Source organism: Tamandua tetradactyla, chromosome 2, assembly GCF_023851605.1.
Source record: "Tamandua tetradactyla isolate mTamTet1 chromosome 2, mTamTet1.pri, whole genome shotgun sequence".
Lineage (NCBI taxonomy): Eukaryota > Metazoa > Chordata > Mammalia > Pilosa > Myrmecophagidae > Tamandua > Tamandua tetradactyla.
Genome location: NC_135328.1, coordinates 112,826,802 through 112,841,290, shown reverse-complemented (window position 1 = coordinate 112,841,290; position 14,489 = coordinate 112,826,802).

Below are 14,489 nucleotides of genomic sequence, written 5' to 3'. Positions count from 1 at the left end.
AAAGAAGATTCTTCAAAAGTGAATTTATATGGTGAAATGCTCACCTTCCATGAAGGAGGCCCACGTTTGATTCCCAGACTAAGCACCCAAAAATAAACAAATAAATAACTGTGAATTTATATGTAGAGATGGAAGAGGGATGTTGGCACACACCTCAAGCCAAACGAGGAAAGCTTTCAGGTGCATCCCTCTTCGAACAGGTTCTTGTCAGAAAGGAAGGCTGGTAGCTTACTCCCAAGCTGCATATTTACCAAACTCCACAAATTGGGGGTTTGTGGGGACAGGGAAGAAAAGAGTGAAGGAACAGATACTGCCCATCTCTTCATCTATTGAACTCCAAGCTTTGGGTCAAAACCAGGGAGAAGATGGGGAGCTTGAGGAAAGTTTTAAATTGTATGCAGCACAGAGGTTTTTATTTAGATTGACCTGGGCTTCCAGAAAACATAACTCTTTTTTAATATTCAAAAATGACCTTGCCAGAGCTGTTTTCAAGAGGTCAGGAAGAAAAGTACAAAACAGTGTTATTTTAAGTTAGTTGTGGAAAATTAAAAAAAAGAAAAAAGAAAAAAGCTGTTATAGATGTTCAATATATTTCTGCAAACATACCTAAATGATGCATTGGTCAGGTCCTGCAGGAAACAGGAAATTCTCAAAGAGAACAACTGAGGAGAGTTTAATGTAGAGAAAATTTATGGGCATGTGAGTGAGGCTAAGGGAAATCAAATCAACCAAAGACGCAAAAGACAGGACCTAGCAACTGTAAGGACCTCTTTCCACCTCTCTGCCTGAAGGGACAAGGGGAGGAAGTGATTGTGGAATCCCAGAAAGAGATAAAGTTGAGCTTCTCTCTGATCTCTGCTAGTGACTTGGAAACCAGCTGGCAAGGAAGCCCAGGCAGTACTGAGACCTGGGCAGGATGGAGAAAGGTGAAGAGCTAATTTCTGCAGGCAAGTTGTGAATACTGAGCACATATGGTATATATACATATATATATGTATATAAGTATATATATATATTTTTTTTATTATTTTTATTATTATTTATTTATTTATTTTTGCATGGGCAGGCACCAGGAATTGAACCGGGGTCTCCAGTATGGCAGGCAAGAATTCTGCCTGCTGAGCCACCGTCACACCACCCCCATATGGTATATTTTTAACTTCTAAATTCTGGCAAATCGAATTGTAATCAATATACAGAATACTCAAGATGTTTAAAACTGAAAATAAAGTAGAATTTTCCCATTGAATCTTCTGGCCAAAATGAAATTCTAGTCCCAGAGGGAAAAAAAAGTTAATGTCAGGCCAATGGAACCAGCCATAAGAGTACAGGAAATGTATTTAAACACACATGTTATTGACCTAAAATGGAAATAAATAAATATATGATAAAATAATCCCCCAAACAAATCTCAAATTTAAAATGGTGGAAATAACAACTGAAGAAATAGGGATCCTAGATAAGTTCACAAACTGAGGCCATGAATCTCAGGCTATTTCACCCCAGGCTGATGCTTCTGCTTCTACCATTAAAGTATCATCTCTTTAAAATTTTTGTTATAATAGACTTTCAATGATACTTCTTGACCTCTGTGGTCCAAAATCATGGTAGGACATCTAAAACCCCTAAGCAAACAGGAAGCTCTTACCATCTCGGCATCTCAAAGAATAATTTTTCCCCTTTGCATCTTTTTTCCATTACTTTCTGCATTTTTATCCTTCCAAACTGAAAATGGGCCACCTAAACTTTCCACGTCTTTGTTCTTCCTCACTGATGAAACAGGAAAATGAGATTTTTTTCAACTAAACTCTTTCCCCAAACTTCTCCTCCAACTGGCTCCCACATTCCAACCATACAGGTTTCTCCCTCTTTCTAAACTAAGAACAAAGGTCTGCACTCCTCTGTGACTCTCGAAAAGTTTCTTCCCTATCCCCCCGCACCCACCCACACACATACACTCACATTTGCACTCTCATACACTCACCTTCGCACATACACATTCTCACACTTACACATACTTGCATCCTCACACCCTCCTATTCCTTTCATTATCCAGGGAAATCCTTCAAAGTCCAGTTTAAATGTTATCTCCTCCCTCAAACCCTTGCTAATCCCTGCTGTGTTCCTCCCCCTCCCTTTCCCCCTCCCTTTTCCCCTGCTGAGCCACCGTCACACCACCCCCATATGGTATAGTTTTAACTTCTAAATTCTGGCAAATAGAACTGTAATCAATATACAGAATACTCAATACCCCTCCCCTTAGCCTCCCCCTCCCCTCCCCTTTCTCTTCCCCTCCTCCCTCCCCTCCCCTCTCCTTCCCCTCCCCTTCCCCTGCCCTCCCCTTTCCCTCCCCCTTCCCCTCCCCCTCCCACTTCGGTCTACCCAATATAAACATTCCCACTCAGCTGCCCTCCTGGAACCTAGTCCACAGACGTTAGAATGGTCCTCATCATCTGTGTTAGAGTTCAACTGTTTATGTGATCATCCTTCCCATTATACTCTTAGCTCCTGGAGGCAGAAACTGTTTCATTTATCTTTATATCCCCAGCGGCAGAGGTAGACGGTTGATAAATTATGCTGAAAGAAAACAAAAAGATCTGCATGCACTATTTCAACATATCTTTTAAGTTTTGTAAGCAATATGAGTATCATTTGTACTCTCTCCTCTGCCCTATTGATACATGGGGCCAGGGTTATGAGGAGACGGCAGACATCTGGGCTCCCCTCTTTGACACCCACAAGGAGTCAGAAATAGGATTAGCTACCTCCAACCTTTAAAACAAATACAAGAACAGCACGCCATCAATTCTTTTGCCACTTCATTTTTAACCAAAGTCTATATGTCACGTCTTAAAATGAGAGGTAGCTGGTTATTAATGAGGTGGCTATGTTTACAAGCCGGATTGTTGCTACACCACATTTACACAGTGATAAAGAAAGCAAACTGCAGAGATGAGCTGGAGAAGGGCTGAGGTTTTATGTGTTTTCACCAGGACTCTCTGATCTCCTCACGCTCTAGGGCAAAGTCATGACTGTGCCCTGAGGTCTATTTAGATCAGACTAAGCAGCGGCCATCCTCAGCCCCATTAAAGCCACAGCAAGCTCAGTGGAGCTGCTTACAGACCAGCAAGGAGACTGGTGTTACTTGGCTCTTAATAGACCCAGTTTTTAAACCTTTGAGCTTCCTTTGCAGTCAGTAAAGACAGACCCAAGGTACAGGAAGAGGCATTTCTGTGGGGGTGGGGGTGCTTCCCCTGGAGTCTTACTTACTCTGCACTAATTAAATGGGTTACTCATCTTACCCTATGTTCCTAGTATTTGCAACCCATTGTTCTCCAAAACTGCTTTGTAAGCCTTAAAGGGCTGCAAAATTCACTTGTTTTCCTGCCTGAGGTAGAGTACACTTCTCCTCCATCTGCAATTATCGACATACGCACACAACTGTCCACTTTCCTTGATTTCTAAAGCAATGCATTCAAGCTGAAAGAATGCTTTATTTAGAGACTAAAACCAGGGCAAGATGAGTGAGGATTCTAAGGCACACAATTTAAGTGGCACTCACTCTCAGGAGCTCCCTAATCTCTCCCTGTCCATTATCACCTGTATGATGTTTGTTTTCTTTTTTCATTGAGGTGAAATTCACTTCACATAAAATAAACTGTTTTGAAGTATACAATTCAGTGGCATTTCGTACATTTCCAATGTTATAGAATCACCACCTCTATCTAGTGTCTTTATGCACTGAGCAATCACTCCCCATGCCCTCTCCTCCCAGCCCCTCCCACAACCACTAATCTGCTTTCTGTCCCTGTGGATTTACTATTCTGGACACAACCTGTGTGATTTTAAGTACTGATAATAATAGGTGACTTACCTTGTGCCAAGACACTATTTGAAGAATTTTATGTATACTAATTCATTTAATCCTCACAAAAACCCAATGAGGTGGGCACTGATATGATCCCAAGTTAATGGCTTGTTATTTATTTCTCCATTATTTCTTCATCTGTAAAGTGAAGAAAATAACAACACACTAATAACCATCTGCTAAGCACATTTGTGTGAGAGCCATTGTTCTAGGCCAGAAATGGCAAAAAGGATTCACTGCTAATTGGCTGGGAATGACTTCCTTAGAACAGGGGGAGAAGTGGGGGCCACAGTTCATTGGGACAGAGTGTAATCATTGAGAAGTGATGCCTGTCACAGACAAAGGGCTAGGTAAAGTGGCCTAAGCAACATAGATTTGCCTTGTGTCATGGTTAGGTTCCTAAGTCAGTTTGGCCAGGTGGTGGTGCCCAGTTGTTAGGCAAGCACTGGCCTGTCTGTTGCTGTGAGGACATTTCATGGACTTAAATCATGAGCACGTTGGTAGTATCCACAGCTGATTGCATCTGCAATCAGCTAAGGGAAGTGTCTTCTGCAATGAGTGACACTTAACCTAATCACTGGAAGGCTTTTAAGGAGGATTCAGAAGAGACAATCACTCTTCCTGCTTCAGCCAGCCAGCCTCTCCTGCAAGTTCACTGAGGACCTTCATTGGAGCTGCCAGCTCATGGCCTGCCCTACAGACCTTAGACTCTTACATCCCCACAGTTACATGAGACAACTTTATAAATTTTATGTTTACAGAAATCTCCTGCTGATTCTGTTTCTCTAGAGAACCCTAACTGACACATCTTTCCTCCTAGACAACTGAGGAAAAAAAGCAAAAAAGAAAAGGACAAGTGAAATACATACTTTGCCTCTGTCCAGTACAGGAGGGAGACAAACATGTAAATGCCAGATGTCAGTAGAGGCAGTTTTGTACAGTAATAAGGGCAGAGGCATTGGAATGCAAAACAGAACAAAACAAAATGAGTTCAGATCCCAGCTCAGCAACTGATAGATAGATCTCAAAAAAGTTATTTAAACTTTCTTGCTCTCAGCTCTTCCATAAAATAGCAATAATAAACCTATCCCACAGAGTTCTGGTGGGAATGGCATGAGAGAATGTGCATAAATTGCTTAGCACAGTACCTGACATTAAGTGTTATATATCCGTATATACACACTGTATTACACATGCTGTATAATATATATTGTATGTATTATAAATATATACAAAATATATACTACATGTAATCTATAGTATATTGCATATATACAGGTATAGATACATTGTCTACCATAAAATGGACACAAGGGAAGGAAATGTCAAGTCTCTTGCAGGAGGAAGAGGATATCAGAGAAGCCTTCACAGAAGAGGCGGCCCTGGAGGTGATTCTTGCAAGAAGAGACACAAATACATTCCTCACCCTGTTGCTCTGAAGATTGGATGGCATCATTTATTTAAAGCATTTAGCACAATGCCTGCAGTCCCTATATGCTACCTGAATATAAATGTTTCCATTGGTTGCTTTATTGTTCCATTGTGACCTCTGTATCAGCCATGGTTCTTGATGGCCAACAACAGAAACTGTCTTCCTAAACATTTCTTGGAAAAGTCTCAGAGAGATCAATGAATTCACAGGAAGCAGGCTCAGAACAAGAGAAGGGACAAGAGAGTCTTGGCAGCTGAGAACATAGCCAAGCTTGGCGACCAGTGGTTGTCTGGTTAGGTTCAAGTCATCAGCTGCTGCCATCCCCAAGAGAATTCTCAACCCTCCCTGGGATTTTGTACCACTCCCTCAGGAGGTGACTTCCTTGGTGAGAGAACTCATTGGCCGATTCCAGGTGAACCGTCCATGCCTCAACTGCCAGTGGCAGGAAGACAAATTATCTGACCCCTGCAGCTTCTGCAGTAGGAGGCACGGCCTTTTCCCTACTAAGAATTACACAGAAAGAGGTACTTTAGACATGGAAAGGGAATTTGATGGATGGTGTCAAAAACAAAGTTTTAGCTATACCTCAAAGAATATTGCCTTGACACAGCAGAGGGTATTGCACCAAAAATATAGACGATTTATTGCAGACCCTAGAAATTTATGTACAAAGTGAGCAGTACTTAAAAATCTAGAATTTCAAGTCATCTTTGTGTCTAATGCCAAGTACCCGGTATATCAATAAATAATACTTGGGTGAATCTAAAGAAAGTCAGTTACTATATGTATAGTTAATAGAAATCATAAATAATGATATTTTAAGAGGTTTAAATTTTGGGGCAGGCCATCGTGCCTCAGCAGGTAGAGTTCTCACCTGCCATGCCAGAGACCTGGGTTCGATTCCTGGTACCTCCCCATGGGCGGGGGGAAGCTTTAAAATTTGGTCTAAAATGTAAATTTCCCACTTTAAACTCACATATAAAGAAATGTATCCTTTATATTTACTTCTCCTGCTTCATCTCCCACTCATTTCTCAAGCTACTGCTGTCTAGCTTCTAGCCCTACCACACCACTGAAACATCTCTTGCCAAAATCACCAACAAACAAAATCACCAACCCCCTTACAGCTAAATCTAAAGGATACATAGTCATTTTATCTTCCTTGGCCTTACAGCAGTTATGGATTATAACTTCCTCTTGGAAATCCTCTCTTGGCTAAGCTTTCATGATTCAACACTCTCATGCTTTTCTTCCTAGAATATACTCAACTGTGATACGCTGTCTTGGATTTGCAGAGGCATCCAAAGCTCAACATACCCAAAACTGAGCCCACAATCTTTCTCTGAAGATACACTCTTCCTCCCTACATTCTCCTTCAAAATGAATGCTTCCCTTTTGTAAGGATGCTACAGCTAAAAGACAATCCACATCTATGAATCTTCCTTCTCCTTTATTGCCCAATCCCTCAGCCCACCACTAACCAGAGAGTTAGTGCTGACTACTACAGTTCCTAAATATTTCTCAAATGCTTCTACTTTTCTGCATCCCTTCTGCCACCACCCTGGTCTAAGTGACCAACAAATGGCTGGATTTTAATGAGCTCTTGCCTCTGAGCCTCAATTTCCTGGTATCAAAAGTAACAAAAATGGACAGCAAGTTTCTTCCTTCTATATGCTCTGTGATTATAGGAATTTACAACCAAGGAGGGGCTCAGGGCAAATTCATTCAGGTGCTTTGGGAAACCATCTTGCATCCTCACGACAGCAGGACTCTTAAGAACAATCTATGGTGGTTCATGAATTACATCTCAGTAAAGCTGTGGAGGAAAAGAAGAATGATCTAAGGACCTTCACTACAATTTACAATAAAGCCTTTCCCCTTACAGAGGGATCTGCTTTAGTACACGTTTTGGGCCACAATTATAGAGATTCTAATATTAGTAAGAAATTTACGTACTTTGGTTCCTCAGTTCAGCTAAAAACACACTAGCAAAGGGATTACATCTATTTTTTGAAAATGTGTAATGAAAAAAATCCCATGTGAATATTCAATCTTTGTTGACTACATCCGAGTGTATTTAAAAATCTGCCTAACAAAAAAACAAATGAAACCAGAAGGAAAGATAAACAATAAAGATTGAGATGGCATAATCTAGGAATTCTTAGAATGTATACTGATAGTGACTAAATGTACAAAATTTTAAAGTGTTTTTGCATGAGGAAGAATAAAGGAATGTCAGTAGTGCAAGGTGTTTAAAATAGATGATAATTAATATTTTAAAACTTCAATGTGTGAGACTAAAGCAAAATATGTTTATTTGGTACAAAATTTATATTTTGACTAGTGCATTTCCTAATGTAACCTGTGTGGACAGTTTAATTGAACACCATAGTACATGGAACCTTGAGTAGAGCATGAGATTTTGTAGGTTTATTCAGAGTGATGCCCCAGTAAGTCCCAGAGTGATATGAACAGTGAATAAAAAAATATTTGCAAAGCCCCCTTGGTGGAATGGTGAGAAAGGGGGAAAATTCAACTTCCCCAAGGGGAGAATTCTTGATATTCTCACAAGCAGTGGGGACAACCAAAGCAATAGGGTGAGCCCCAGATCTTGGGGTTTGTACATATGAAACTTAACCCCACAAAGGATAGGCTAAGTCTACTTAAAATTAGGCCTAAGAGTCACCCCCAAGAGGACCTCTTTTGTTGCTCAGATGTGGCCTCTCTCTCTCTCAGCCAACATGACAAGCAAACTCACTGCCCTCCCTCTCTCTACGTGGGACATGACTCTCAGGCATGTGGACCTTCCTGGCAATATGGGACGGAAATCCTAGAATGAGCTGGGACTTAGCATCAAGGGATTGAGAAAACCTTCTTGACCAAAAGGGGGAAGAGCAAAATGAGACAAAATAAAAGTGTCAATGGCTGAGAGATTTCAAACAGAGTCGAGTGGTTATCCTGGAGGTTATTCTTAAGCATTAAATAGAATATTTAATCACCTTTTTAGTTAAGATGTAATGGAGAGGCTGGAGGGAACTGCCTGAAAATGTAGAGCTGTGTTCCAGTAGCCATGTTTCTTTTTTTTTTTAAACTTTTTTTATTAATTAAAAAAAAATTAACAAACAAAACATTAAGATATCATTCCATTCTACATATACAATCAGTAATTCTTAATATCATCACATAGTTGCATATTCATCATTTCTTAGAACATTTGCATCAATTTAGAAAAGCAAATAAAAAGACAACAGAAAAAGAAATAAAATGATAATAGAGAAAAAAAAAAGATTATACATACCATACCCCTTACCCCTCGCTTTCATTTACCACTAGCATTTCAAACTAAATTTATTTTAACATTTGTTCCCCCTATTATTTATTTTTATTCCATATGTTCTACTCTTCTGTTGATATAGTAGCTAAAAGGAGCATCAGACACAAAGTTTTCACATTCACAGAGTCTCATTGTGAAAGCTATAAGTAGCCGTTTCTTGAAGATGACTGTATAATGATATAGCTTTCACAATGTGACTGTGTGATTGTGAAAACCTTGTGTCTGATGCTCCTTTTATCTACCTTATTGACAAATGAATAAAACTATGAATTAAAAATAAATAAATACTAGGGGGAACAAATATTAAAATAAATTTAGTAGATTGAAATGCTAGTGATCAATGAAAGGGAGGGGTAAGGAATAGAGTATGGATGAATTTTTTCTGTTTTCTTTTTATTTGTTTTTTTGAATTGATGCAAATGTTCTAAGAAGTGATCATGATGATGAATACACAACTATGTGATTGTTGTGGGTCAATTGTGGGTTATTGATTATATATCAAGAATGGAATGATCATATGGTGAGAATGTTTGTGTTTTAGGTGGTTATGTTTAATAAATAAATATATATATTTTTAAATCTGCATAACAAAAGATTGAGGTTTGGGACAAGGAGGGGGTAGTAATGAAGAAGTTTGGTGGATTTTCAACAGTATAAGGTCAAAATAAAAGCCTTAGTTGATGCTCAATAGGTACAGAGCTTCTGTTTGGCGTAATGGAAAAGTTTTGGTAACAGATGGTGGTCTGATGGTAGCACAACATTGTGAACATAATTAATACCATTGAATTGTATACTTGAAAGTGGCTAAATTGGGAAACTTTATGTTATATATATGTTACCACAATAAAAAAAATTAAAAATAAATGAAAGCATTATAAAAGAAGAATAAACAAGGATTTAGGGCAGGGCTGCTCTATGAAAAAAATTTTAAAGCCATAAGCTGATGGAAAAGGTTAAGTGACACAGTATGACAAATTCCACTAATGAGTTCACTAGGCAACCATTTCAAAGGGAGAGAAAGTAGATTGCAAGCTGAGAAGTTGGTGAAACTTAAAGGGACAAAAGCCAGGAAAATAAAGAGTCGCTTCCTGCCCTAAAGTGAGAATGTCATATAGTCTCTAAAAGGGACATCCATCAACTAGAGAAAGATGTGCCATTTCTCTCCAAAGCTCATTAGCAGATTGAAAGTTGACACTGAATCGCTCTGGTTAAGGATTACTTCACTAATTCCGGGGTTGGAATTCTTTTCTAAAAGAGTATGTCTTTACAAGAAAACACAGACTCACATGGTATGTATAAAGCACAAAACCCTTCAATGCTGCCTCCATCTGTTTTCCCAAGACCCCATAGCAAAAAAGGAGGGAGAATTTCTATTAAAAAGGTGTATTAGTCAGGATTCTCCAGAGAAACAGATCTGACAGGATATATATATCTTTAACACACACACACGGAGAGATTTATTATGAGGAATTGGCCCACTTGACATGGAAGCTGGCAAGTCCAAACTCTGTAGGGCAGGTGACTCTGAAGACTGGCAAAGTCCATATTCCCCAGAGAAAGCTAGCTTGACTGAACTTGACACCGAAATTCTTCTTTCTGATTTCTGAAATATTCAATTCTGGTAAGACTTCCAACTGACTGGATGAGGAGACTCCCACATTGCTGAGGGCAATCTCCTTTTTTGATTGTAGACACCAAAAAAATCAAATGATTAAGATGCAAATCAATCTACAAAATGACCTCACAGTTAACACTCGGGCCAGTGCTTGCTTGACCAAACAACAAGACACCATAACCCAGCCAAGTTGACCAATGAAATTCTCTAATGAAATTTCAACCAATGAAATTAACCATCCCAAGAAGTGAGCTGAAGATGAGAGTTTCCAGGCTTCCACATAAGGTACAGGCCCCTCTAATGGGGGAGGGTGTAAGTGCCATCTTTCCAGCAAACTGAGACCTTAGTGAAACTGAGTCCTTCTAATCTGGTTAGGTAAGATCTAAACTTTCCAATAGTCAGCTTCGGGAGAGCAACACCATTATCACAGACCTGTGAGTAGCCTATTGCCTCGGACCCTCCTGGGGAGATAGCAATTGAGCTCCTACCACTTATTGGGCCATCGGAATGCCCAGGGGTAGGTTTTTCAGGAACAAATAACCTGCAAATCCCTTTAAAATGTGTAGCTTAAAGCATCTACAGTTTTATATTTCAAATATATTATCAGGGTTTCAGGACAAACCCTGACAACATATTTGTGTTGTAAAATTCCATCACACTGTTTTACTTTCAAGGCAGCAGTATTTAAACTCTTTGGACAGCAACTCACAAAATATACAAAATATTTTTTTTACCACAAACCAATACATACTGTTTTAGATTCTTTATTGCTAAAGGGAACACCATGTAATGGGTTGGCTTAAATAGTGGGAATTTACTGGCTGATGGTTTTGAGGCTAGGGGAAGTCCAAATCAAGGCATCAACAAGGTAATGTTTTCTTCCCATAGACTGGAATTCTGGGCCTGGCTACTGGTGATCCTTGGTCCTTGGCTTCTCTGTCACATGGCAATGTATCATGGCCTCTCCTGACCACTCCTCCTCTTCTGGGTTTTGTTGCCTTCCACCTTCTTGCTTCCCATGGCTTTCTCTCAATCTGCCTTTATTTCATTTCTGTTTATAAAGGAATTCATAAGTAGGATTAGACCCATCCTGATTAAGTTGGGCCATACCTTAGTTGAAATAACCTCATCAAAAAGTCCTATGTACAAGGGATTCATACCCATAGGAATGGATAGTTTAAAAGCATGTTTTCTCAGGGGTACATAGTTCCAAACTAACTCATACACACATGCACACACACAACTAATACAAAAGTTTTATGAAATGTTACTTATCTTATTACATATAATGCATGCTAATATTTTCTATCCTATTTTCTTTCATCGTTTTTAAAGTGCTTGTCACAACCACTAGAATTATTTCATAATCCACTAAACAGTCAGAATCCACAGTATTAAAATGCTATTCTAAGTTTATAGATTCCAGCTAATCTACCAGTATTCTGCTGTTCAAATAAAAAGAGGCATAATAAAACACCTTGTTGAAAAACAGTTATGTGCTCAAGGAACCTGAGAATTTAGAGAATTGTCTTGGGGCTTTCTACCAGACTCATCAAATGAGTAGTCACCCTTCTCTTTGTAGAACTAAAATGTGAGTTGAACATGGAATGGTAAAGACATAAAATCAGAATGGAGTTGAGAAAGGACTCCACCGACAAATGCAAAGTGTGGTCCCTCTAAAAAACATAAAGCACCTAGAGTGAGGTGAGGGGAACAAAACAAAATGGAAAAACATATATTAATAAACAAAAAAAATCAAGCTTGAAACTTCTGTCTCCAAGCTTTACAAATTGCATTTTTATACTTTCCAGTGCTGTGAGATGCACTAATATTCAGAAAAAGTCCATTAATCATGTGGCCTTGAATATCTCAGCACACATCACTTAAGTCATTTGAAAGGATAACTACAAATTAAATTAGTTCTTCCTAATTGTGCAAAAATGATCAATTCAAATAAGCCAGGTAATTCGCTTCTAAATTAAAAATTTTTTCAATCACTTGGCATCACAAATCAAAGCAAATGGGTAATGTTACCAATTATATCAATTTGACTCTTAAATTTAAATACATAAACATATGATGAACTGAATTAAAATTCTGATTTGATATGCACTTAACTTATGAACATTTGCAACTCGGGTAGGAAGCTACATTCAAGATGTAAAACAGGGTTGTGTCCTTGAAAACCAAAGAAAGTGGCCACAAAAGTGCCTTTGTGGGAATCTAGCAACCGAATAAGTCCCCAATATCTATTAAACAAGTTATCCCCACAGGAAAACTGAGATAGATCACACTGCTAAAGGTAATACTATGGACGATTATGAAATATTTATCAAGAAAAGTATTTCATAAATAATTAAAAATATTTGGTTCTAGGAAGCAGCATGATAACATGCTAAGCTTCAACAAGGTTGCATTTATGAACACAGGACCTTCATCAGAATAAAAGCAGATTAACACATTGAGTACTTATGTTTTGCAGGGCATTACTAAATACTTTCAAATACATTTTAGCATTAGGAGCTAGGAATCGGAGATGCTAAATAATTTGCCTTAGGTCACAAAGTGATAAATGAGAGTACTAGGATTTAAACCCTGTTTTCTGATTATATGTCAATTATATTTCTCACATCTCCATCATATTACCCTGACTGATACTCATACTATTACAGTGCTTAAAATATTTCTTAAATATCTTCTAAAATTTCTGATCAGGAATAGGTTAATTCAGATTTCTATGTTAAGTCTAGTTAGTAATAAAGAGATCTTAAAAAAAAAAAAAGCCCACGGGGGGGGAAAAATATATATATATATATACACATTCATTCTAGGTGGCATTGAGAATCTTTCAAACATTTGATAAAGCATATGCATTTTTATGTCTTATTAAGAATAAAAAAAAGACAAAGTGATCTAGTTATCTATTGTTGTATAACATAACACCCCAAGATTTAGTAGCTTAAACCAATAATTTTTTCTTATCTCTTTTTGTTTCATGGATTGGCTGAGCTTGGTTGGGAAGTTCTTGCTTGGGGTCTTCCATGAAGTACAGTCAGATGTCAGAAGGGTCTGCAGTCATCTGAAGGCTCCATTGGGCTGGATGTCCAAGATGGCTAACTCACATGGCTGGCTGGTGATGCTGGCAATAGGCCAAAAGCTTGTTTGGGGCTGCCAACTGAACTGTTTACATGTGGCCTCCCCATGCAACTTGGGCTTCCAACAACATGGAGGCTGGGTTCCAGAAAGGAGTGTCCCAAGAGTAAATGCTCCAAAAGATACATGCTTCTAGCCTGGGTTGAAGCAGTGAAGTTTCATACCTTTTGATGTGAGAACAACATATACACTGAGGGAAGAAAGGAGGCTATCTATCATGTCCTATCCTAGCACCTCTATTTACCCAACTGAGTTAGAAGGGGAGAAATATAATAAAATTACAGTTTAAAAAGTTATTGTATTATGTTTTCTTTGTCCCTTTGGCCCTGTCTCTTTTTTCTGGAAACAGAGGGAAGCATTTCTTAAATAGATGAATGAATGAAAGTCTCTCTTTCTCCTTTTTCCATTCTCTTTTTTTCCTCAATGCCTTTTTTCTCTTTTCTTTTCTTCTTTCTAACTGAAAGTAAGACAGAAAAACATATTCTAATTAGTTAGTAAATTTAAAGTTAATGAATTTCCACTCACATCTCCCCTTTGGGACCTGCCTGCCTGATTCAATCATCATCCTACATAGAAAGGTCATGAGAAAACTTTTTTAAATACATACAAAGGAAAGGAGAGTGAAAAAATAAGACAGAAAAAGTAGGCTCTCAAAGGATGAAGGAAAGCATAAACAGGCAGGGAAATAAATCAGGAAGGAGGAAGTGCATTGAACCCAAGTGGCTGAAAAGGAAAAAGGGAAAGAAACCAAATGCTCCACTTATAATGTGTGCTGCATCCATCCCTTTCTTTCCAGTCGATTGCCGCCGCCACCAGCCCTAGTTCAACCTTACGTCCTAATATCTGAATTATTGCTAAATCTGCTTATCTAGTATTCCTGCCTAGAATCTCCCCTTTGAAACCATCAAAAGCACTGTTTTCCTCATGGAGCCCCCCAATTAAAAAAAAAAATTCAATGACTTCTGAAGGACAAAGTCCAATATTAGCATGTAAGGATTTTTACCATCTCACCTAATGTTTTTGCTTATCTTGTTTCCTAAAACTCCCCTACATGAACCTATTGAGTCAGCTAAAGTGCTGTACTCAC